The 23628-nt window shown below is 38.6% G+C and overlaps 1 long non-coding RNA gene across 1 annotated transcript in view; it reads right to left on the reverse strand.

The window, feature by feature from the left end:
- Positions 1-1950: 1950 nt before the first annotated feature.
- LOC112654741 (uncharacterized) overlaps positions 1951-23628 on the reverse strand; it is a 48484-nt gene continuing 26806 nt past the window's right edge. The window contains exon 5 of the long non-coding RNA XR_004805462.2: positions 1951-5129. This is a non-coding gene — a long non-coding RNA (uncharacterized LOC112654741). The remainder of the gene's footprint in view (positions 5130-23628) is intronic.

A 23628-nucleotide genomic window follows, 5' to 3' on the forward strand; every position in this document is an offset into this window, starting at 1 on the left:
TCTTCTCTACTTTTTGAAAAAGAATAAAATAAAGAATCATCTCTTCCTGCTGTTTCCACCCCTGAAATACTTTAGGCTGATGCCTCCTTTAGTCATCACTGAGCTAAGCTGCAGTCTTTTCATCTTTTTTCAGAACTCATTTTCGCCACCGGCTTAATCAGGGCATTTACTTCTGCCTCCACCCAATGTGTCTCCATGTCCTAGACTTAAAGTCCTAAACATGGAGATAGGCTTCAAGGAAGCAGAGGGAGGCCTGGCAACATCAGGCCTTGACCATAGGACTCGTTCCGCTGTGGGATTCTCTCAGCTGTCTCCCCTCCTGGGGAAGTTGCATCACGTAGGAGAAGGGGCCCTGCTTGGCCGGCACCCCTGGGTCCCTGTCTCCGCTTTCCCACTCACTCCTACGCGGCCTGGTGCAAGGTATTTAGCCTCTCCAAGGTAGCTTCCTTGTCATGCGCAGCTTGGGGCAATACCGACTGTGTCTGAGAACTCACGTGAGAAATAGTTCAGGTAATCCATGTAAATGGACTGAAGAAAGTATGGAGAGGTTTACCTGTACACCTCTATACACCTGTATGGGCTGGACCTCACACAGGTAGGCATGGCGCCCCTAAAGGCCCCCAAATCTACAAGTTAAGCCAATTTCTCTCTCACCACATTCTACTCATCTTACCAGGAATTTTTGTTCACACTTGCTCCATTTTTTTCTGAATTTGTCCATTGCTTTCCACCGGTCGGAGTCACGCTTGGATCAGCTACCCGCTGACTGGACCCACCATCATGTCTTACCAGGACCATTGTAATAGCCTGCCTCCTGATGCGTCTCCCTGCTTTCAGTCTTACCCCTTATAACCCATTCTGTACATAGCGGTGATCTTATCTTTTTTTTTTCTTAAAGATTTCATTTATTTATTCATGAGAGACACAGAGAGGCAGAGACACAGGCAGAGGAGCTCAATGCGGGACTCAATCCTGGGACCCCAGGATCACTACCTGAACCACCCAGGTGTTCCAGTGATGTTATCTTTGTAGGATATTAATTAGATCAATGTACTTCTTTGCATAAAACCCAGCATAGGTTTCCCATGATGCTTAGAAAAAAAATCCAAACTTTTTATATAAGCTATGGGCCCTTATGGGATCCATCTCTGCCTGTATTTTTGAAGGTAGCCATCTCCACTCTTCCATCCCTCACTCTGCTTTTAGCCACAGAGACCTTTTTATTTTTCGGGAACTGACTAAGCTTATCCCAGCCACAGGACCTTTGTTCTTATTTCCTTGAGGCTTGAATGTTCTTTTCTCAGATCCTCAGATCTTCATATGGCTGATTCCTTCTCATCATTCAGGCCTACAGCCAGATATCACTAAGAGACCTCCTCTGATACCAAATCTCATGTTCTCTCTCCCCTGGACCCCAAGATAGTCACTGTCTAGCACAATACTTTGTCTTATTTTCTTTAAACCACTTACCACTATCTGAAGCTACTACGTTCACTTATTTACTTGAAGAATGTTTGCCTCCATGAACACGATATTAACCCTATAACAGAAAGACCCTTGTTTATCTTGCTTATCTCTGTACTGTCATCTTCTAAAATAGGGCCTGGCGGGGATGTAGACGCTTGACAAATGTTGGACAAATGAATAAATTGGTGTTTTTAAGCCTGTCCTGGAAGAGCTGAGTTCTGTTATATTTTCTATAAATATGAAATCACCAAACAAGATATCGAGTCTTAAAGTGTTCTCACAAAAGTTTAATATCCAGGTCCTAAATTTTGCACTGCCAGAAAATTCTGGAGAACTACAAAGTGGTTCAAAACACAGAGCATATTTTATTTTATTTTATTATTTTATTTTATTTTATTTTATTTTTTTCTTGTTAAATATTTTATTGGAGTTCAATTTGCCAACATATAGCATAACACCCAGTGCTCATCCCATCAAGTGGGCGGGGGTTTGGGGTGACTGGGTGACGGGCACTGAGGGGGGCACTTCACAGAGCATATTTTAATCCTAGCTTTGTACTTCCCATCTGTGTGACCTTGGACAAATCAGTTAACATATCAGAATTGATTTCCTCATCTAAAACAGTAAGGATGATAACACATACATTAGAGAGTTTTGTGAGGAATAAATGAGCTAAGCCTCTAGCCCAGTTCCTGGAACATTGTGCACACTTAATAAATGGCAGTTATTATTGTTATGGTTATTGTTATTGCAGTAATTAATTCCGGCATCATACTTTACAAAGGACATTGACAAATTGGAGCTCATCCAGAGGAGAACAAACAGTCTTGTGAAGGGTCTGGAAACCACAACTTGTGAGGAACAATGGAAATTGCTGAGGATGTTTACCTTGGAAAAGACAAATTTTAAGAGGAACATGATAGCTTTTTTCAAAACACTGAAAAGAACTGTCTCATGGAAGATGGATTAAATTTAATCAATGCTGTTCTAGAAGATACAGTTAGAGCCAAGGAGTGAAAGTTAAATCTTGAATGCTTCATAATCTAATAACCAAACTGTCCAAACCAAAATAGGATTGAATTCTACTTATAAAAGTAAAAAACTAAGGCATGGTTATGTACATATTGATCCTAAAAATTGTATACAAAGCCATTCGTAATAACCACAATGAAGACTTTGTGTCAATATAAAATATATGTTTGGTACGTAAATCGTAAAAAGGAGACTAAGGTATGCGTATATGCTGTGATCCCCATTCCATATTTATCTGAGAAGAACATACAAACTCAGATACACACAAATGAAATGTGCTGATTCATGACATAGTCATGAAGGAGTCATGTCATTCCAAATGTCGAGGCAGAGGCCAAACCACCTCTAGAATAAATGGCATTCAAGAAGTGATGTGTTAGAGAAAGGGCTGGGCGGGGAGAACTCTGTAAAAGATTTGAAAGTTCCATGGGTCTATGATCCAATGGATTTATTGTTGAATTGTAGTAATGCAAAATAGTGCTTTTTTTTTTTAAAGATTTAATTTATTTATTCATGAGAGAGAGAGAGAGAGAGAGGCAGAGACACAGGCAGAGGGAGAAGCAGGCTCCATGCAGGGAGCCTGACGTGGGACTCGATCCCAGGTCTCCAGGATCTTGCCCTGGGCTGAAGGCGGCGCTAAACCAATGAGCCACCTGGGCTGCCCAATAGTGCTTTTTTTAAGGAGTAAAGAGGTCCCTTTAAATATCTTCATTTTCTTCTGGTTAAACTAGGCAAAAAAATATCTAACCCTAAGAGACCCAGAGCACTGGGCTCTGTGGCCTAATGGGGACACTGCAGCAACAGGCAGTAGATGCTTGTGGCCACTGTTTCTCTTCTGCCCCAGCAAAAGCCTGTCAGTGTCTCTGAATCTCTGTTCTGGATCCTTCCCCGAAAAGGAGGAAGTTGCATGCTTTCAAGGTCTGAAAGTCTATGATTCATCTTGATTATTTTGTTTGATAAATATGAACTTAGCCAAGAATTAGAAACCACCTGAACTTTGTAAATAAGAACATCTAAGAATATGAACAAAGGAAAAACTTTAGTAGAATTTTGGTCCAAAAATCAAGGATGGTCCTTATCCTCTGCCAGGTTCAAAAAGCAGTAACTGATTTGTTTTCTAATTCAATGGGTGAAAAGTTGACCTCTAAGAGACAGGCATCCACGAATAGGGTATTCTGGTAATGTCTCTTTGTTTTACATGTAAGAGGACATTACATAGTTCCCTACATTGGCTTCTTAGCCTTTGATGAGAGAGGCACTCTTCTTCACCACTGCTAAAGTTCCAGACAGCTTTCAGACTGTCTACATCCTAGAAGGACCAGTAGGAAGAGGATTGCTGTTTTCAAGTTCTGAGGACACTGTCTGACCTCCTCTTGAGGTCAACCTACCTCCCACTTTATACCTCAGATTATTTACAGCGGTGGCAAAAATTCCTTTTCTTCTCACACTCAGTGATTAAGAGATGAACTTCTTGAAATAGAGATATTACAAAGTCGTGACCCTAAAGAACTTCTCAAGACATCATATAAGTTACAGTTATAAAAAATAGAAGACACTTTCATTCTTTTCAAGTCTTTGGTGATATTTCACATAGATGATCTTGTGCGAATGGAACAAAGTAAATCTTGTCATGCCATGCCCTCTCAGTGAAAGTCCTGACTTATATTTCAGATGAAGAAAGCATTGAAAAATGTGCCAGTGGTCAGGAAGCCTCCTGCTTCCATGCCCAGAACTGACCTAGAGTCCTCAACACAATGACTTTAGCCTTAAATGATTACCATCTGAAGGAAGATAGCCTTCTCCCCCTAGAATTTAGAAATTTTTATTGTTAATTTTATAAATAATTGAATTGAAATTCACATTACATAAAATTAACCATTATAAAGTGAACAATTCCAAGAATTTAGTACATTCACCATTTCCCCCTTTCTGCAGTCTTGCCAACTCCCAATCTATTTTCTATCTCTAAAGACTTACCTATTCTGGAGATTTCATAGAAATGGAATCTTATATGACCTTTTGATTTTGGGAGGATAGATTTTTAATCACTCCCAAATACACACTTAGGAAGAAACCACATTTGTATAAGGGAATATATAAGCATTATCATAACAATTTACCTAAACAAGCATTTTATTAAGACCCAGCATTTGCAAAACATCTGAGGTGCTTTTAAGAGTGTGTGTGCATGTGTGCGCGCGCGCACACACACACACGATGCCTATTAATTGTTTTTGTACTCAGAAGACCCACAGTTTGGGAAGAGTGACAGAGAAAGAGGACTGGGAGCCAAATAGGAGAGGCCACCTTTTCTAGCAAGCAGGAGAGGCATGGCAAACAAGGGAAGCTTGGAGCTTTGAGGTCCTTCCTTGTCCACACCAAGGAATGGTACCATATTAGAATTCTTGGTTGCAAAGTTCCAGAAATTCAATAGAATTAATTAACCTAAAACAGGAAAAATTTATTAATGGTGCAGCAGGTAGTAGTAGAACAGAGCCTAGACTCAGAGGCTCATGAATCTTCCTTTCTCATGCTGGTTCCTTTTTGCGTGTTAGTGCCAATTTATTCTTCGCTCTCTGCTCATGTGGGCAAAAGATGGCCATTCCACAGTTTCCAAGTTTCTCTCTTCTCTGTTCAAAATAGAGCATACACATAGAAGCTAAGAACATGGGCTCCAGAGTCAGACTGCGGTGAGTCTAAATCCTAACTCTGCCATTTAGCCTCTGTGACATTGGACAAGTCATTTAACCTCTCTGATATCAGTTTCATGGATAGTAGTACTTATTTCATTAAGTTAAGAAATTTAACTGAGAAAACATAAAGACCACTATCATATAAATCTTCAAGAAATATTTATTACCTTTATTATTATAATATAATAAATGATTATTATTTATATAATAAATGATTATCATCATCATCATCATTAAAGAAGCCAGCCTTAACTGCCTCTTGGTCACAAATCCAGATTTCTAAGAAAGAAACTGATTGATCTAGGTTGGATCTGGTGCTCATCTCTACTCCATCAGCTATAGCCAAAGGGTATAGTCACAACTGAGAAACACATTCCTGTGATAGAGTGAGGAGAGGATGGGCTATAGAACCCAAGAGAGAAGATGCCAGGAATTAGAGAGAAGGGGTATGGAGAGAAAAGTTAAGGCCCCTGCTCTGCCCATAGAAACCCTGCCCATATTGCAGGATGTTTTGACTTTAGTTTAAGGGACTCTTTCAGGTTGGTCTTTGGACCATGTACTACTCTTTAGTTAATTCAACTGGTGTTGATTAGCTAACCTCTTGGGCTTTGAAATCACTGTTTACATTCTTCTTCTTCTTCTTCTTCTTCTTCTTCTTCTTCTTCTTCTTCTTCTTCTTCTTCTTCTTCTTCTTCTTCTTCTTCTTCCTCTTCTTCTTCTTCCTCTTCTTCTTCTTCCTTTTTTAACACTTCAGCTTGTTTGGGTTATTTTATTCTTTCTGACCTTGAGTTTTTTTTTCCAAAGGAAAAAGGTTTAATATACAGATTGAAGATTCACATCATGATAAAGGATATAAAGTTCAATACCTTCTTGCAATAAAAGTTCAAGTTTTGCATCTTTTCCTACTTATACTGTTATCTTTTTTTCCTGTGCTTTTCTATTGCTTTCACCCCACCTCTTCCTGTCTGTTTACATGGATTCTCTCCTTCTCCCCAGTAGTTTGGAAAGCCTACTCCTACAGAAGCTAAAATGATTAACACTAATTTTAATACACCCTTTAACTTCACCAACATCTAAGAAGCATCTGTAAAGTTCCTTTCCCCTTCTCCCCAAAGTATACTGTTCACGATCCATCCTCTTGGGTAGGATTGTGGCATTTTATTTTTGTTTTCCTTTTTGGCTTTTGCTGTGAGAAGAAGGTAATATATATATATGTACTGTGTGTACAGGTTTATTATACTCATCCTAGATGGCTAAAGTATATCCTCCAGTAATTCTTTCAAAGAGGGTGTGCAAGAAACAAACTTTGTGAACTCTTCAGTATCAAAAAATGTCTTCATTTTACCTTCAAAATCAAATGCCAGTTTGGCTGGGTATAGGATTCTAGGTATAAAGCCTGTTGCCTGCAGAATTTGTTTTATATTGCTCCACTGATTTCTAGCATTCTAGCATCTAGAGTGTCCAATGATAAATCTGCGGTCAATCTGATTCTCATTCCTCTGTATGTTATTTCTCTCTTTCTGGAAGCCTTTAGGATTTTTTCTTTGTCACTAGAATTCCCAAATTTCACCAAGATGTCTGACCTTGAGTTTTAAATTGTATTTTATCTTAATTGCTCTTAGCTCATGGCTTGCTTGCTGCCTTCCAATTTCTTTTATCTCAGGTTTTCCCTTTTTTGTGGGGCAGGGGGCCACAGAGAAGGGGTCAATTATTTAACCTAGTTTCCTATATCATTTGATTTTTATTTAACTATTCTTATTTTTTTATTCTAAGTTTTACTGTTGCTTTTAAATCTTTTTATTGTCTATAATTTTTGTTCTCACAAAGACTAACAGTAATACTTCTTTTTTTACATCCTGCAAAACATGTAGGCTGATGGGCGTTCATTTCCATTTACCATTTCAGTTACCCTCTAGAGGTTCTCAGCCCCTGAGGCTGATCTTTACAAAAATCTCCAGCAAGCCACATAATTCCCCTTTATGGATCCTCTCTGCTGAGGTTTTACCTCAGGCTGTTTCTCACCCTACTTTGTTTATATCCTCCCAGGAGAAAACGCCTCCCATCAGCTGACTGAGTAGGCAGGGAGCCCTCCTCCTCTGGAGAACCAAAAGTTTGAGGCTCTGCCAGGAATTGCTGAAATAGGATGTACCATTCCAATTGAAGGAGGCTTTCTCATCGCTGAGGAGCTGTAGGACTTGACCCCAGGACTCCTCTCTTCTCTGTCCACATTTAGTCCCTGGTTGATTTCCTAGATGCCATCCACATGCTGAGGACTCCCAAAGCTGCAGAACCCGAGCTCTCTCCTGAACTCCGTAAGGCCAACTTCCCACCTGAAATCTCAATTTAAATGTCCAAAAGGCATCTCAACTGTAGCATGTCCAAAACTAAGCTATTGATTCTCCCCGCTGCTGAACCAGCTCCTCTCGAAGTCTTCCCCATCTCAGGTAATAATAACGCCATTCTCCAGTCATCTAGGGCCAAAATCTAGCAGGCAGCTTTTATTACTCCTTTTTTCTTTATAAAGTTTTTATTTATTTGAGAGAGAGAGATCACGAGCAGGGAGGAAGGGTAGAGGGAGAAGCAGACTCCTCACTGAGCAGGGAGCCCAATGCAGGACTCGATTCCAGAACCCTGGGATCATGACCTGAGCCAAAGGGAGATGCTTAACCAACTGAGCCACGCAGAGGCCCACAGTTCTTTTTTTCTCACAGCCTGTATCCAATTAATCAGCAAATCTTATTGTTTCTATTTTAAATTTCCATCATCTTTCCTTGGAGGTGTTGCAGTAGCCTTTTCACTGGTCTCTTTCCTTCCATCTCTAGCTCCTAAATTCTACTCCTTATATAACAACTAGAGGGATCCTTTAGAAATATTTGTCAGACCATATGATTCTCCTGAGAACTCCAAAAGGTCCCTCTCTTACTAAAACTAAAGCCTTTGTCTTGACTATGAGCTACAAGGTTACATATGATCTGCTCTACCACCTAACTCTATCCCCAAGCTACTCACCTAACCTATTTCTTATCATTTCCCCATGGTTTATTCTATTCTAGCTCCACTGACTTCCTTGCTGTTCCTTCAACAATAGTCATGCTCCCACCACAAGGTTTTTGTATTTGTTCTTACATCCTCCTGGAACTCTTCAACAGCAGATACTCACCTGGTTTAATCCCTCACTTCCTTCAGGTTTATATTGAAATGTCACTTTATCATTCTGTATAAAAGAGTACCCACGTCCCCACTTTATTTTTCTTCATAGTACTGATTGCTTCAATTTGTTATTATCTGTTTCCCTTTATTTAAATGTAATCTTCACTAAAAGAAAAGATATTCTTTTCAATTTGCTCACTGGTGTATTTCTAATACCTAGAATAATGCCTGGTATTGGAAGATTCCCAATAACTGAAAAATTAATGAATGATTAAAATAAATGATTTGACATATTGTATTATAATTCAAGTAGCATTTTCAAACTGTAGGTGGGTGGGTGGGTTGGGAGTAATGTTGGGAATGAGAGAAAACAAAAGTAAAAAAGTAAAAAGGAAGGCATCAACCACTGACTGAACTGAACCATTGACTGAACCATTGACTAAACTCCACCTGTATGTCAGGCACCATATTAGGTGTCACTTCTGGGTTATTTCTTTTAATTCTAAATTTTATAAGATAAATGACAATGTTTTTTTCAACTCTAGTAGTTTCTCTGAAACTAATTTCCCATTAACTACTATCTTTTCACTCAAGCTATAGTACTATTTCCAAGAGACATAGCCTTTAGAGAATAAGCCTCAATCAAATAATCTTGATGTTGAATGTTTTTCCCTTTGTCTATAGGAAAACAATTATGACAGGTAAAGGTGAACTGACCATATTTATCATGGTGAATTCAAAATAAAATGTGAGCATACAAGGTATTATGGGTTATGAATGAAAGGAGGATAACCTCAATACGTTGACTCAAAACAGACTTTAATAAGAAGGTAGAATTTGATCTGGACCTCAAAGAATTGACAAGCTGTGTAAACTCAGAAGCCTGATATAAGGCAAGGCTATCGTATAAAAAAAAGAATTGTGAAGTGCATGGTGTACACAAAACCTTTCAGTGAATGTGGTAGGCAGTTTCCAAGATGGCCCCAGTGGTCCTCACCCCCTGGTATTTATGACATTGTGTCATCCTCTCCACTTGAATGTGATAGGACCAATGACTTACTTCTGCCCAATAGAACATGGCAAAGGTGAGTGATATGTCACTTCCATGATTAGGTTACATGAGACTGTGACTTCTGTCTTGGTTGCAGATTCTATTGCCTTCTCAGCTTGTATGCCTTGATGAAACAAGCTTTCATGTTAGAGAAGCCCATGTGGCAAGTCTTTAGCCAACAAATAGCAAAGAGCTGAGGCTCTCAGTTCAATGGCATCCCCTGGTCAAGCCTTCAGATAAGGTCTCAGACCTCACTGACACCTTAGTTTTGATCTTGTGAGGCACTCTCACTCAGAGGACCCAATGAAGCCGTGCCAAGATTTCTGACTCACAGAAACTGTGAGACAATAACTGAGTGTTTCTTAAGCTGCTAAATTTTGTGGTAATTTGCTATATAGCAACAAATAGTTAATTCAGTAAGGGACAAATGAAAATTTGCATTTTCTTCCAAATATTTTTCGTAACAAACCTTCTAATTGTTAATTCAAGTATTTATTTAATACATATTTATGATCAGTCTCCTTTATGCAATTACTATTGTTATAATTGCCATAAAGCCTGGAAAGATCAATCATAGAAAGACTCTATCCTCAAGAAGTCTAGTGCAGGTAGGTATGGTGTATTCACAAATAACTGTAAGACAAGTAGATAATGCTAAGCCACTAAGAGTAGCTGGACATGATCCACATGGAACTCCTGATTGGGGTGGGTATTTGAACTGGATCATAAGTAGGTTGGGTATGCAGAGATAGGCAATGGACTGCATATAAACACATACATGGAGGTGAGAATTGTGGAGTATGTACAACAGACAATACACAATTTCTCTTGTTTACAGAATGGGACACATTCAGGATGCAAGGCATATGCAGGCAAACAGAAATGGAGAAGTAGGCTTGGACCATCTTGTAAAGTTCTTTGAACATTGGGTAAAGGGTTAAGGGTTGGTACATTTTAGGGTGCTTGGGTGGTTCAGTCGGTTGAGTGGCTGATCTTGATTTTGGCTCAGGTCATGATCTTGGGGTCTGGGATTGAGCCCTGCGTGGGGCTCCACACTCAGCAGGGAGTCTTCTTGAGGATTCTCTCTCTCCCTCTGTCCCTCTCCCCACTCACTCTCTTTCTCTCCAATAAATTAATAAATCTTAAAAAAAGTTGGTACATTTTTAGGACTTATTCAAACATTTCCAAAAACAATACAGTCCCAGTTTCCCTTATGAAACTTTCCTCATTCCATAGCTAATGCTTTTAAATATCAGGCCAAGGGCAAAGACTTCCTGTACTTTTATTATGTCATAGTTCATTCAAAATTACTTGTCCATTGAGTCTCTCTGAAATGAATGGCTCACTGCATTTTATAACACAATTTGAAGACCTATCATTGAAATTGAGAGATTAATAGCATCTATAAAGAATGTATTTTTACTGAGTGTGAATTATTCTGGTCAATGTCTTTATTTGTTTCCAGTACCAAAAAAACCTCTTTTATTTTCCCCTCAAATGACATTTACTTTAAGTATTCCTATTTATTCATCAGGGTTTGGAGGTAGGCCACATGGCTACAAAATATGTATTTATGTCTAATTTGTACACAGCTCCTCATGTAATTTAGTCAAAGGTAGCTGAGATGACACTTGAACTGACAATTTTCTCTTGCACATTTATCAGCATCCAATCACTTCGAAAATCTCCAGAACATCTTGAAATTAATCTTCACTAGAGGCTCTCTCTACATCATCTCTGCTAGTTATAAAACTCTTTGTGGAGGTTCTCAATGTGCTTCAAAATCTTTCTTCTGCCCCAGCAGGATATGGCTCATTTTATAATCTTTCATACATTATTTTAGAAGATAGCACAAACTTACCACCTTGTTCCCCTAGTAGTAAAAGTTATTTACAGACCACTGTCATTATACGCCAATATCTATTTAAATTCCCCCAAAACACATAACCAAGTATTCCCTAGACTTTCAAAGTGTCAAAATATTTTGACCTTGTCTCTCTCAGTTTTGCACTGTGTACATATCTAATAACACAGCACAAATGATCCTAGGACAGTAACTGTCCAGTGATCATATTACCATCTCCATACTTTATCAGCTAAAAAACGTTTATAATTCAGTGTCACAACTTTTTTGGAGTGGTGATGTTTTTAGGCAGCCTGGAGCATTAATAGGGTCCTAACCAGAGTTTGTCATTGATATCTAGAAGGCTGCAGCCTTTTCCTTCTCAAGAGGCAGTCTCATTAGTGAGAGCTGCCTGTTGTGCAAGGCAGCAGGAGGAGAAGCCCTGATGTCCTCTCAGCGTTTGAAATTACGGGGCCCTTTCCCCATCAGAACAGTTCCACAGAAGCAAGAGAGGCACAGTGCCTCTAGGAAAGAAAGTCTCTTCAGACACAGTATTTATAATTTATTCATAAATTCTCCAACTAATGTTCAAAAGAATTTAGTGGTTTACTACTCTAAATCTTGCTTATAATAAAACAAATTTACTCAAAATTAGTTTGAATTTGCAACAGAATTCACTTTGGAGTATGTTTAAATAGTAATTTCTTTGACTCACTCAAAACTACTTTACAATATAATTGACACTGGAACTCTTTTTGGAACTATATACTTAATAACATGATACAATGTCTGAATGGTTCAGAGATCAGGTTTATATCAATTTTCTCCTGGAGACCAGGTTCAGGAAAGGAACAGAGAAGAGAGAAGTTTTTGAATTAGAAATGTAATAGAGCTCACAGAGCTATACGAACTTTTAAAGAATCATTAATGTTCTTTAATTTTTCCAATTTATCAAGCAGCTGATTTCATGAAAAGCTTGCTTTTTATGATTTTTTCCTTCTTCAAATACATATTTCTATTCTTTGATTTCCAAATGCACTGCTTAAAATCAAAATATTTACTTTTGGACTCTGTGTGAACTTGACTGCTGCAATTCTCTCTTAATCTCAGTCTGTCAAGGTCAAAAGAATATTTGCTTTTCATTTTTGTTATGATAGCATAGATCTCAAATCTATTGAATGCTTCCCTTATGGTTTCTCTGTATATTAAATAGAAACTGCACTCATTTAAATAGCTCCTACAAATCCCTTATATTTTATTTACTCCTCTACCGATAACATTTACCCACAATCTTACTTTCTATCCTTTTTACTTTAAGTTTCTATACATTATTCCCCCAACCGATTGCATAATAAATTAGTACATTCATATTCATTCATTCTAAGCATTTTAATTTGTTATCAATGACCAGAGTCTAAATAATTCAGCAAATCTAAAAAAAAAATTCAGCAAATCTAAATTCACTACTAAATTTAAAGTAAAATGGAATGAGATGGTCATCAGGAGATAACATTTTTTCGAGAGAGGGAGAGATAGAGAAAGAGAGAGTGGTGGTGACGGGGGTGGGTGGGAAGGGAGCAGCAGAGGAAGAGGGAAAGAGAATCTTAAGCAGACTCCATGCCCACCGTGGAGCCCCATTCAGGGCTCAATCTCAGGACCCTGAGATCATGACCTGAGCCAAAATCAAGAGTCTGGTACTTAACCAACTGAGCCACCCAGGTGCCCCAGGAGACAACATTTCTATTCAAAACTATAAATTCCATTAAGGCAATGACCTTGTGGTGTTGTTAACCTTTTTATTCTGGGTGATGGATGAGTTTTCTAGCATACAGATAATGTTCAAAAAGTATTTTTAGAATGAATGAACTATAGGAGGTGAGTACTATCACTTTCCTCATTTTATTGATGAGGTAATATCATTATTAAATGGTAAAGCCAAGATCCAGACCCACGTGGAGAAGTGTGAAGTTCACATTCTTAATTACTATGCAATTGTGCTTCTCTTAGCAAAAAAGATAGGCAACCATGAGTTCCCCTGTTAGAGTTAGGCTCTTTGAAATATATGAGAAATTAACTAAGCTAACCCTGAAGAACAAGAATTTTACACTTTTACATGAAGAGTTTTTTTTAAAGTAATATAGTATTCTCACACAATCTCACTCAAGCATGGAAAGCATTGTCAGAATATTAAATATTTAGATCTTGGAACATTATTAACATATAATTTCTGCTATAGAATTTACTTTTACCCAAATGTCAAAGCCTTATAATTGCAGGCTTGCAAAAGCAATAAATAAATGGAAGGCTATGCTCCTAAGAGTATAAAAGATTGAGATCAATATTGTGCTATTAATTCTTGGTTTGCATGTCAGAAGAGACATGTGAGGCAAATACCATGGAAACACAATGGAGATCAGCATTCTCAGCAAACAGTTGGACTTATGTCTGAGAGGCCAGTAAGTAGGTCCTAAATTTTCTCTCCAGAAAATCTGTGCAGCTAATTTTTCATTTTAAAAACTCAAATTCATCTTTGAACCCTAGGCTGGGCTGCAGATTGCACAATGATCCATTATGCGCTGGTAGTTAAGAGTAGTACCACTTAGTTGTTTCTGAATGCCCATGGCTACCAACCCTTGACATTACTCTGTACAAATGATATGTTTGGCCAGGAAAGCCCCAGAAGGTGATGACATACAAAGTTGGCCAGAATCACTATGGAGAAGACACATAACAACCAGTTATTGTTCTAGTAGGCTGCATCTGGTTTCATGCGGATTTAGTTCAAGATTTGAAAGTCTTTTGAATGATGAAATCTAGGGCTGTGGCACAGGATCTCTGGGGCATAAGTGCCCCCGCTGCAGTTCAGCCCTAGGGATGGGGGGGGGGGGGCGCGCTGGGGGTACCTCACCGAATCCTGGCAATAATCTCCATAATTATTTATAACTGTGCACTTTTGGAGCTTCGTTAAACTGCCCCCCACCCAAATCTATGAGTAAGCATTCAAGCTCATTTTCTCAAGAGCTAATGACATAATATTCAAAGCATTTTCAACTCTATGACGAGTATCAATTACAGAAAATCCTCATGAATTTAACAAAACAATTTGAAATTAGGTTTTGTATCTTATTTTTCTTTATGAAAAAATTCTGGCATTTTAAACAAAAAGAGTGGAAAGTTATAAGGCAAATATTTTCCTATTCCAAATACATAGAATAATTTACATAAAAGTAATACAATTGTATTGTAAGTACTACAATCAACTGTATTGATTTCATTAGTTACTTTTTTTTTTTAAAAGATTTATTTATTCATGAGAGACACATACACACAGAGGCAGAGACATAGGCAGAGGGCGAAGCGGGCTCCCTGCAAGGAGCCCAATGCGGGACTCCATCCCGGGACCCCAGGATCACACCCTGAGCCAAAGGCAGACACTCAACCACGGAGCCACCTGGGCGTCCCCTATATTTATTTTATCTAAATCAGCAGAGATTTACTGTCATTGTTTATTCAGTCTGTATATATTAAAATATATCTGACTTAACATTATTATCATTACTATCAGTCTGTTGATAAAATAGTATTTGTATATTACAAATATATAACATTTATTATATTCTATATTATGTCACTTTTTATGTTCTCTCTTTTTATGTGTAAACAGAATGATCATTAATTTGGAGGATCATCTAACTCCCAGGTATCTTTGGAAAATGAAAACACGGTTAATCAGGAATAGTAAAGCATGGCATTCCTCTCATAGACAGGGAGAGAGTAAAGTTTAATAGAACTGCTAAATTCAGAAGCTTTCTTATGGCCAAGGAATACAAGAGGTCATTTTTCTTTGTCACGGGATCAACTTTTTTTTTTTTTTTTTTTTTTTTTTACTACCCCGTGTGATCAGTGAAACAGAGATAAATGTCCACACTAGTCCTGAAAATTAAAAGCCAGAGTTCAGGGGCAGCTTCCTTAAAAGATAGATTGCCACAGAAAAAAAGTTATAAACAAGAAGAGCTTTCAGTTCACCAAGAAACCCTGTAGCCTTGTATTTCTTACAATGCAGTGTGTACGACTCTCTTGAAATACACTCTTGCTCTTGCTCGTTGTCTAAATACACTGAAGTGCTAGTCAACAGCTATGTCCTGAGCACAAAGTGATGACGTCTGAATTCCTGAAAACTGACTGCTTTCCACTTGGTCCACCTAAATACAATCTTACAACCTCCATGAGAACAACTGTAATAGAATGTTAAATTGACTTTCCTATTGTCATAGAATTTTATCAATAAGGGGCCCAAATGCGAAGTATAATTAGACCAATACTAGTTGAATGGAATCATTAATTCAGGACTAAGACATTATTAATTTGATGTGTGAACCCCTGACACATACAAGGGTGAAATTTAACTTAACACCTCTACTTTAGGAATATGAGTGGTAATGATTTCCTTAGACAGACTTGTCCATGGTTACGCATTTGCCCCATTACATGCAACAGTATACAGGAAGGAAAAGCATCTACTTCCCTACCAACCAAACCAAATAAAGTGGGCTTTGGGCATACCCCTAGAAAGCTATACCTATGTCTCCTGAAACTTAGGTGACACAGGCTGTTGTAATCGTCTCACATCTGAAAAATTTAAGGTATGAAAAATTTTAAACATGAATCTTGATTTCTCAGAAAGTAGAGTGAGCAGAGGGCCATAGTGGAAGTTAATTGTTCTCTTACCAATGGTGGAAAAAAATGTGTGTATTCTGAGAACCAGATATGGATTCTGTCAAAGGGAGCTGAGCTTTAATCATCGTTATAGGGACCTTGAACGGAAGGATACAGTGACACCCACAGAGAGAATCTGAGGAGTCAGAGGCTGAGGAGGAAACTAAATGACAGAGTGTAGGAGGCATCACTTGTGTCAGGGACTGGCAGATGGACAAGCCACAGCTGTGGGACACTCTTAACCACTCAGGAAATCCCACCATGAGCCAGTATTGGCATGTCTTCCATGGCAGAGACTGGAGAGCCAAGGGAGCTAGGGAAGACCTTTTCAGTATATTTCTCACATCAATCCTTCCCCTCCCCAATCACAGAGAATCCAGAGGAAGGCTAGTAAATGAGGAAGGGGTGTAAGAACTGGGAGGAAGGGGAACAGGGACCACTCAAGGCCACCTGTTTCCATTTTATTTATTTATTTATTATTTATTTATTTATTATTTATTATTTATTTTATTTAATTAATTAATTAATTAATTAATTTATTTATTTTTTCACTTGTTTCCATTTTAGACAGAACTGAGAAGAGATGCATGAGATGAGAGATTAAGGCTTAAGTATGAAGTATACTAGACTGTTTAATTACCTACAAATGATACATGACATTGAAAAGCTATGGAATCTTCTGGATTTCACCCAAGGGAAGGGAAGAACAACACAGCAGAATGGGTTTACAGGGATAGCTAGCGGTGGGAAAGAATCAAGTTGCTTGCTTCCTCTAAGTCCAATTCATTTAATAAAGTGTTACATTGTGTTTATGCACACATTTTGCGACTAGTACTTTGGGGCTAAAAGTTACATTTCTATGAATAATAATAGTAATGATGACTTGTTGACAGATTCTAAATGCCAGACATTGTGCTTAGTATTTTTACAAACATTTCCTCATTTGAGCTTAACCATCGCATTAAGAAATCCATTAAATGAAATTTGCAATTCAGGCATGAGGGCCTACGTTAAATAACGTGCCCAAGATCACACAGATAGGAAATGATGAAGGCAGGACCTGAATTCAGACACCTTATCTCCAAAACTTAGATTCTCAATCACTAGTTTCTTCTGTAAAACACTGAGCTAGATACTATGTAAAATAATGAAATAACTAATGTTTTAAAAATGTCTATGTCCATATCCATTTTATCATACTCTTCTCCATTTTGATATTAAAAAATTCTCACATATTAGATGCTTTTATCTAGATGGCACAAATGAAGTCCAAGGGCAATATTGTTCCATAGAATTTTCTGCAATGAAGGAAATGCCCTATATTTGTACTGTTCATTACTATAGTCCTAGCCACATGTGACTGTTGGACATTTAAAAGTGATCAGTGAAATGGAGAAATTGAATTTTTTTTTAAAGATTTAATTTATTTAACTGTGAGAGAGAGATTGAGAGTGAGAAAGCAGGAGCAGGGGGAGGGGCAAAAGGAAAGGGAGAAGCAGACTCCCTGCTGAACAGGGGCTCAATCCCAGGACCAGGACCCTGGAATCATGACCTGAGCTGAGGGCAGATGCTTAACTGACTGAGCCACCTGGGCACCCCAAGAAACTGAATCTTTAATTCAATTTTAATTTAACTTCAAATTTAAATGGCTATATAAGTCTAGTGGCTACAATATTGGAATGGTCAAAGATAATACTGCAGGCATATCTTGACAAATCTGTCAGTTGACCGAACCAGGTGCATTTTATAACATGGGTACATAATGGAGACTCTAGGTTACCTAAAGGAAAGAGCTCTAGATCAAGGAGGAGGTAGGTGACACATGTGAGCCAAAAATCTCCCAACAAAATCTACCTAACATCTGGGATGACACTGAAGTTTCAAAGATTCTTGTGGACTAAGGATTTCTAATAAATTTTGGGATGCTCTCACAGAATCCAATAAAAATCCAATGATTTTTATTTTCAGCACAAAAAATAACAGAAACAACTCTCATTTTCCAGTAGTCAGACTCCGAGTAAGCTAAAAATATACTGTCTGGAAATCAAGGCATTTCCGTCATTATAATTGTTCCGGGCAACATTTTAAGAAAGACATTGTGAAAATGATTCAGAAGACAATGGTCAGGATGGAGAAGGGTCCAGAAGGGTCTCTCATATGAAAGAACATGGAATTATTAGCCAATAAAAGAAAAGGCACAGAGTTGGTATAGGTACTGCTTTCAACCAATTGGATGCTTGTCATGTAGAAGAAGGAGTCATGTTATTTTGCAGTGTTCCAAAGGGCAGAACTAAGATCAAAAGGAAAAATTTAAAAGATTAAGTGGCCCCAATGGAAACAAGAGCAGGAAATTGAGCTGTTCTGTCTGAGAATTCGCTATTTAAAAAGTGATGGACTCCAGTTGCTAATTATGTTTAAGTAGATTCTAGAAAATCTAAAATTCCAAAACTTAAAATTAGAGTTACCATAGAGCCCTTACACCTCAATGGTACTTAATGAGAAGCTATCATGGGAGCCTTGAGAACACAAACCTTGGGGTTAGTCATTTCTTTCTGTTCAAAAAGAAAATAAGGATGTTCAGTGAATATTTATATATTAGTTACCATAAAATTTAAGTTATATCCATATCTATTCTATATCTTATTAAAATTTCAGTTTCTGTTTAAGTACATTTCCAGAAAGGGCAAAGAACTGCTGCTTTAGACTATTGATGGGACACCTGGGTGGCTCAGCGGTTGAGCGTCTACCTGAGGCTCAGGTCATGATCCTAGAGTTCTGGGATCGAGTCCTGCGTCGGGCTCCCTGCATGAAGCCTGCTTCTCCCTCTGCCTGTGTCTCTGCCTCCCTCTCTTTGTCTCTTACAAATAAATAAATAAAATCTTAAAAGATTAGGACCATTGATGTGTAACTTTAGGACTATATTTCTATTATAAGACATTTGTTGGAATTTGTAAAAAATTCAATGTGTTCTAGTAAAGTTCTAAATTATGTTTCTATAAGAGGCAAAGTTTGCTCACCAATCTTGTGGAAATTAACTAAGACATCACTGACATATTTTTAGTTAACTCAACCTATAGAAAGTGCTAAGCAAATTCTCTTAGAATTAAAAACATATCAAGGGTCACCTGGGTGGCTCAGTCGGTTAGGCAACCAACTCTTCATTTTGGCTCAGGTTGTAATCTCAGGGTGGTGGGATCAAGCCCCTTGTGGATTCTGTGCTCAGCTCAGAGTCTGCTTGAGAGTCTCTCTCTCTCCCTCTGCCCCTCCTCCCACTCATGTTTTCTCTCTCTCTTAATAAATAAATAATAGATAGATAGATAAATAAATAATAAAATCTTAAAAAAGGAAACATACCGAAAAGCATTCTTTTAAAAATATTATTTTGCTAGCAAGATACATAAACTCTAACAGGTTAATTTTAAGTTACAGTGAATCTCATTTTTTCCCCCCAAACCTTATTTTTTCACATATTTGCTAGGAATTCTCTCTTCTCCCTTTTCTATTTATCCAATTCCCACCTGTTCTTCAAGGCCATGTACAAGCCTCTTCTTTACCATGAAGACTTCCCTTGCCTCTGCCCAAAGTGGAGTCTGGTTTTAATTTTTACTATGGCCATCTCTAGATTGCTCTATGCTACATAGCTCTTATTATATGGTTCCTATAACACTTTTTATCCTTGTGATTATTTTCTGTTTGACTATGTTGGCTGGCTCATATCCCAGCGTGGTGTCTTGTATAAAGAGCCACATGGTAAATGATGATTAATTGTTTGAAAAGAATTGGAACATGCATAGTGGGAGAACTAGCCAAACGAGCAAGAATTTCTATCTCAGTTATCTTTGCTGTGTAACAAATTACCCCAAATTATCCCATGATCCCAAAACTTAATGGCTTAAAACGACCATTTTATTATGCTCAAAGATCCTACTGGTCAGGAATTTGCAAAGAGCACAGTGAGGCTGGCATCTCTCTGTTCCATGGTGTCTGAGGTCTCAACTGGGAAGGCGAAGGCTGGGAGTAACTCAATGGCTCAGGTTTAGAATCATCTGACTTGCTCAACTGTATGCCTAGTGTTTGGGTGGGAATGACTCCGAGCTTAAGGCTGCCCACCAGAGTACCTATCTGTGACTTTTGCATGTGGCTTGGCTTCTTCACAGCGTGGCAGCCTCGAGGAAGCCAGACGCAGCTCCCAGCATGAGCATGCCAGCCAACCAGCTGAAAGTTGTATTGCCGTTTCTAATCTGGCCTCGGAGGTACACAGTGTCACAGGTACCACACTGTATTGGTTAAAATGGTTACAAGTCCACTCATGCTCAAGGGGAAAAAACAGACCCCACCTTTTACTGTGAGAAATGGCAAAAACACACTACCAAAGAGCAGGTGGGAGGGGAAACACTGTCGCAGCCATTTTGGAAAGTATAACTTTCAATCTTTAACGTCTTTGGAAGATGCAATTTCGGTGCCAGTTCCAGACTATCAAAGACTATAGTATTTGGATCGCTCAATCTGTGACCAAATGCTCTGGAAGCACAGAGTCCAGGCCAAGGTACAACAACAGCAACGGTACACGCCATTTATTGACACATATTATTGAATACTTACTGAGTGCCTGACAAGCTTTATCTAATTCCATCCTCAAAACAGCTTTAGGAGAAAGAGCTTACTCTTACCCCATTTTACAAACAAGAAAACTGGGGCACAAGTCGCTTGCCCAGAGCCTGATATCAGCCTTGTTTGTCTGACTCTGGAGTCCAGGTTCTTAGCCCTGAAGCTATATTGCCTCCTTACAGGAAATGACTCCCCTTAAGGCTTCAGAGCCTTTCATCCCTACAGCTCTTTGTAAATATTTAAGTCTATCTAAGGAGTGTCACTTTCATCACTTACTTGTCCTGCAGCAGATTCCATTGTTCCTGGTTGCGTGTGGCTTGCACAAACCTTTCTGGAAACTTTATAAAATTATTTCTCAGTCTGTCTTTCTAACCACAACCTGGTTACAATTGCTTGTGGCATCTGTTTTCATCAGCTCACAGCCTCATTTCTTCCCTTGTTCTTGCCTATGATTGTAGTGTCAAGGCAGCCAGCAAGAACACATCCACAGAGTTTTATCCTGGAATAGTGACGTTAGTTTCTATGCTTGAATCATACATTAGGGCTCATACCCTGCTCTGAAGTGAATATCTTATTGCATGAATTTGAAAAAGGTTACCTTGAGTGCCTGGGTGATGGTTTCTTTGATTTATGGGGCAGATGAAGGTTCCTGCTGCCGCCAGTTTTTTTCCCATCTAGTTAAACACAGATTGGTAAAATCTGAGATACCTCAAAGGACTAATTAAAGAAAAACTGCCAAGCGGGTAGAAAATAGGATTTTCACATAGATTTCTTTATAGCTATGCTTATCAATTTGTAGGAAACCAAGAACAAAGATTCCAATAGCGACTGTGCACCTGTACAAAAGAGCCCATTTGATAAACTAATAATGGAAGGCACAGTTGTGGATGAACTCCTCCACATTTCTCTCCTTAGAGGGTCAAATGCAGAAATGAAACCTGCTAAGGTACTTGAATGATTTTTTTTCCCTCTGAAAAGGAATCATGTTACAGCCCTACTTTCTAAATTCCTTTTTGTCTTGTCAGGCATCTGTCCCTTTATCACACAAGAATAGAAAGCCACAAACTGCCTAAAGGCAGGTGGTCTAGCTTTGAAAGATGCTAATATTCACCATTCAATGAATCTCCCAGACTGTTTAATTGGAATTGGCCTTTTTTGTTTAGCATTAGCAGGGGAACCAAGAGCTGGCTTTCCTTCAGGCTGAGCACTGGGGAATAGGTGCTCTGAATATCAACTTAAAAGCCAGGAAATAAGAAAAAAATATTTCAGGTAACAGAACATCTACTGAGCTCTACAGAATATGATTATTAAAACCATCTTGGACAGCTGTGGAGGAAAACACAAAGAGCTTTTAGCAAGTACTTGTTCCCGAGTAAAATTTTAATCATTCTATTCTAGGATATATCAAAGTAAAAGATGCATATCTGAAATGATCAGAAAATAACTGGATGGGAAAAAAAAGGAAAAACAACTCTGCTTGCAGCAGCCACTGAACTACAGCAACCTGTGAAATGGAAGGACAGATTCAACAGCAATGAGATTCTTTAAGAAATTAAGTGAGATTGTGTATAGGATACTCATTTCAAGCTTCTTAGACTGACAATGTAAGAGTTAAAAGGAATCTGAAAATAACAGGCTGCCTAATGTTCTTATTTTGTGCTTTATTTTATTTGATAAGAGTGCATTGGGTGGATGTCTGGGTGGCTCAGTGGGTTAAGCGTCTGCCTTCGGCTCAGGTCATGATCCCAGGACCCATGGAGCCCCACATCGGGCTCCCTGCTCAGCGGGGAGTCTGCTTCTCTCTCTCCCTCTGCCCCTCCTCTCCGTTCATGCTCTCACTCCTGTGCACTCTCTCTCAAATAAAAAAATAAAAATAAAAATAAATAAATAAATAAATAAATAAATAAATAAATAAATAAATAAAATCTTTTAAAAAAGTGCATTGGGGCAAAAGTGGATAATTAATAGTATAAATAGGACTAGCTACAGGTCTCCTAATTCCTGGGCTCTTATCCTTCCATTCATACTTTTTACCATCTATATGCTGTAGGGTAGCTTACCGTGTTATCATATGTGTCATTTCAATACATTGTTACACAATGTAAGATGTTAGAAAAGGCATCAGTCATTTCAAAAATGATGCATTTACTTAAATGTAATTAGATATAGAAAGTTTAATGTCCTAACATTAGCTACATAGGTAATGATACCAATAAGACCAAACCTCAGCCTCCAGCTTCCCAGTTTTATATTCTTCCCCCGGGTTCAGATGTCCCACGTAAACAGAAATACTGGTAATTCACAACATTCATGCGCTACCTACACTGGAGACCATGTGTAGTCTGATGACACGCGGAGTGGCTCTGCTCACTGAATGTTACCAAATATGAATGCTTTTACATTAATTCTATCCAGTGATACCTTGCACCAATTTTTTTTTAATTTTTATTTATTTATGATAGTCACAGAGAGAGAGAGAGAGAGAGAGAGAGAGGCAGAGACACAGGCAGAGGGAGAAGCAGGCTCCATGCACCGGGAGCCCGACGTGGGATTCGATCCCGGGTCTCCAGGATCGTGCCCTGGGCCAAAAGCAGGCGCTAAACCGCTGCGCCACCCAGGGATCCCCCAATTTTTTTTCATAGCAAATCTTTTTGAAAAGAAGCTCATGTGAGAAAAAAAAAAAAAACAAAACCGAGGCAACGAGCACCCAGATGCAAGCCTTCACAGGAAAAAACCAACCAATCCAAAAACCACTTACCCAACCTTTTTTTTTTTTTCAACTTTTTTTTTAGCCATGACTGATTTAAGAAAAGTATAGTGACCAAAGCTGAAGTCTAAGATAGGGCAGGATGGGGAATAGAGGGAAAGGGCTTCTGATGGAGAAATAGGTGTAAAGGTAGGTGGTGGTTGGGGGGGGGGGGGGTAGGATGACAAAATGGTTCCCGTTAAAAGACCTGAAAGAAGATGGTTGGAGAAGGTGTGACTGGATTGGGAGGCTGGAGCCACATCCCCTGAGGGCTGCCAGCCCTGTCAAGACCTCAGACTCCATCTTAGGGGCAGCCAGAGTG

Source organism: Canis lupus, chromosome 15 (assembly GCF_003254725.2).
Source record: "Canis lupus dingo isolate Sandy chromosome 15, ASM325472v2, whole genome shotgun sequence".
Taxonomy (NCBI): Eukaryota; Metazoa; Chordata; class Mammalia; order Carnivora; family Canidae; genus Canis; species Canis lupus.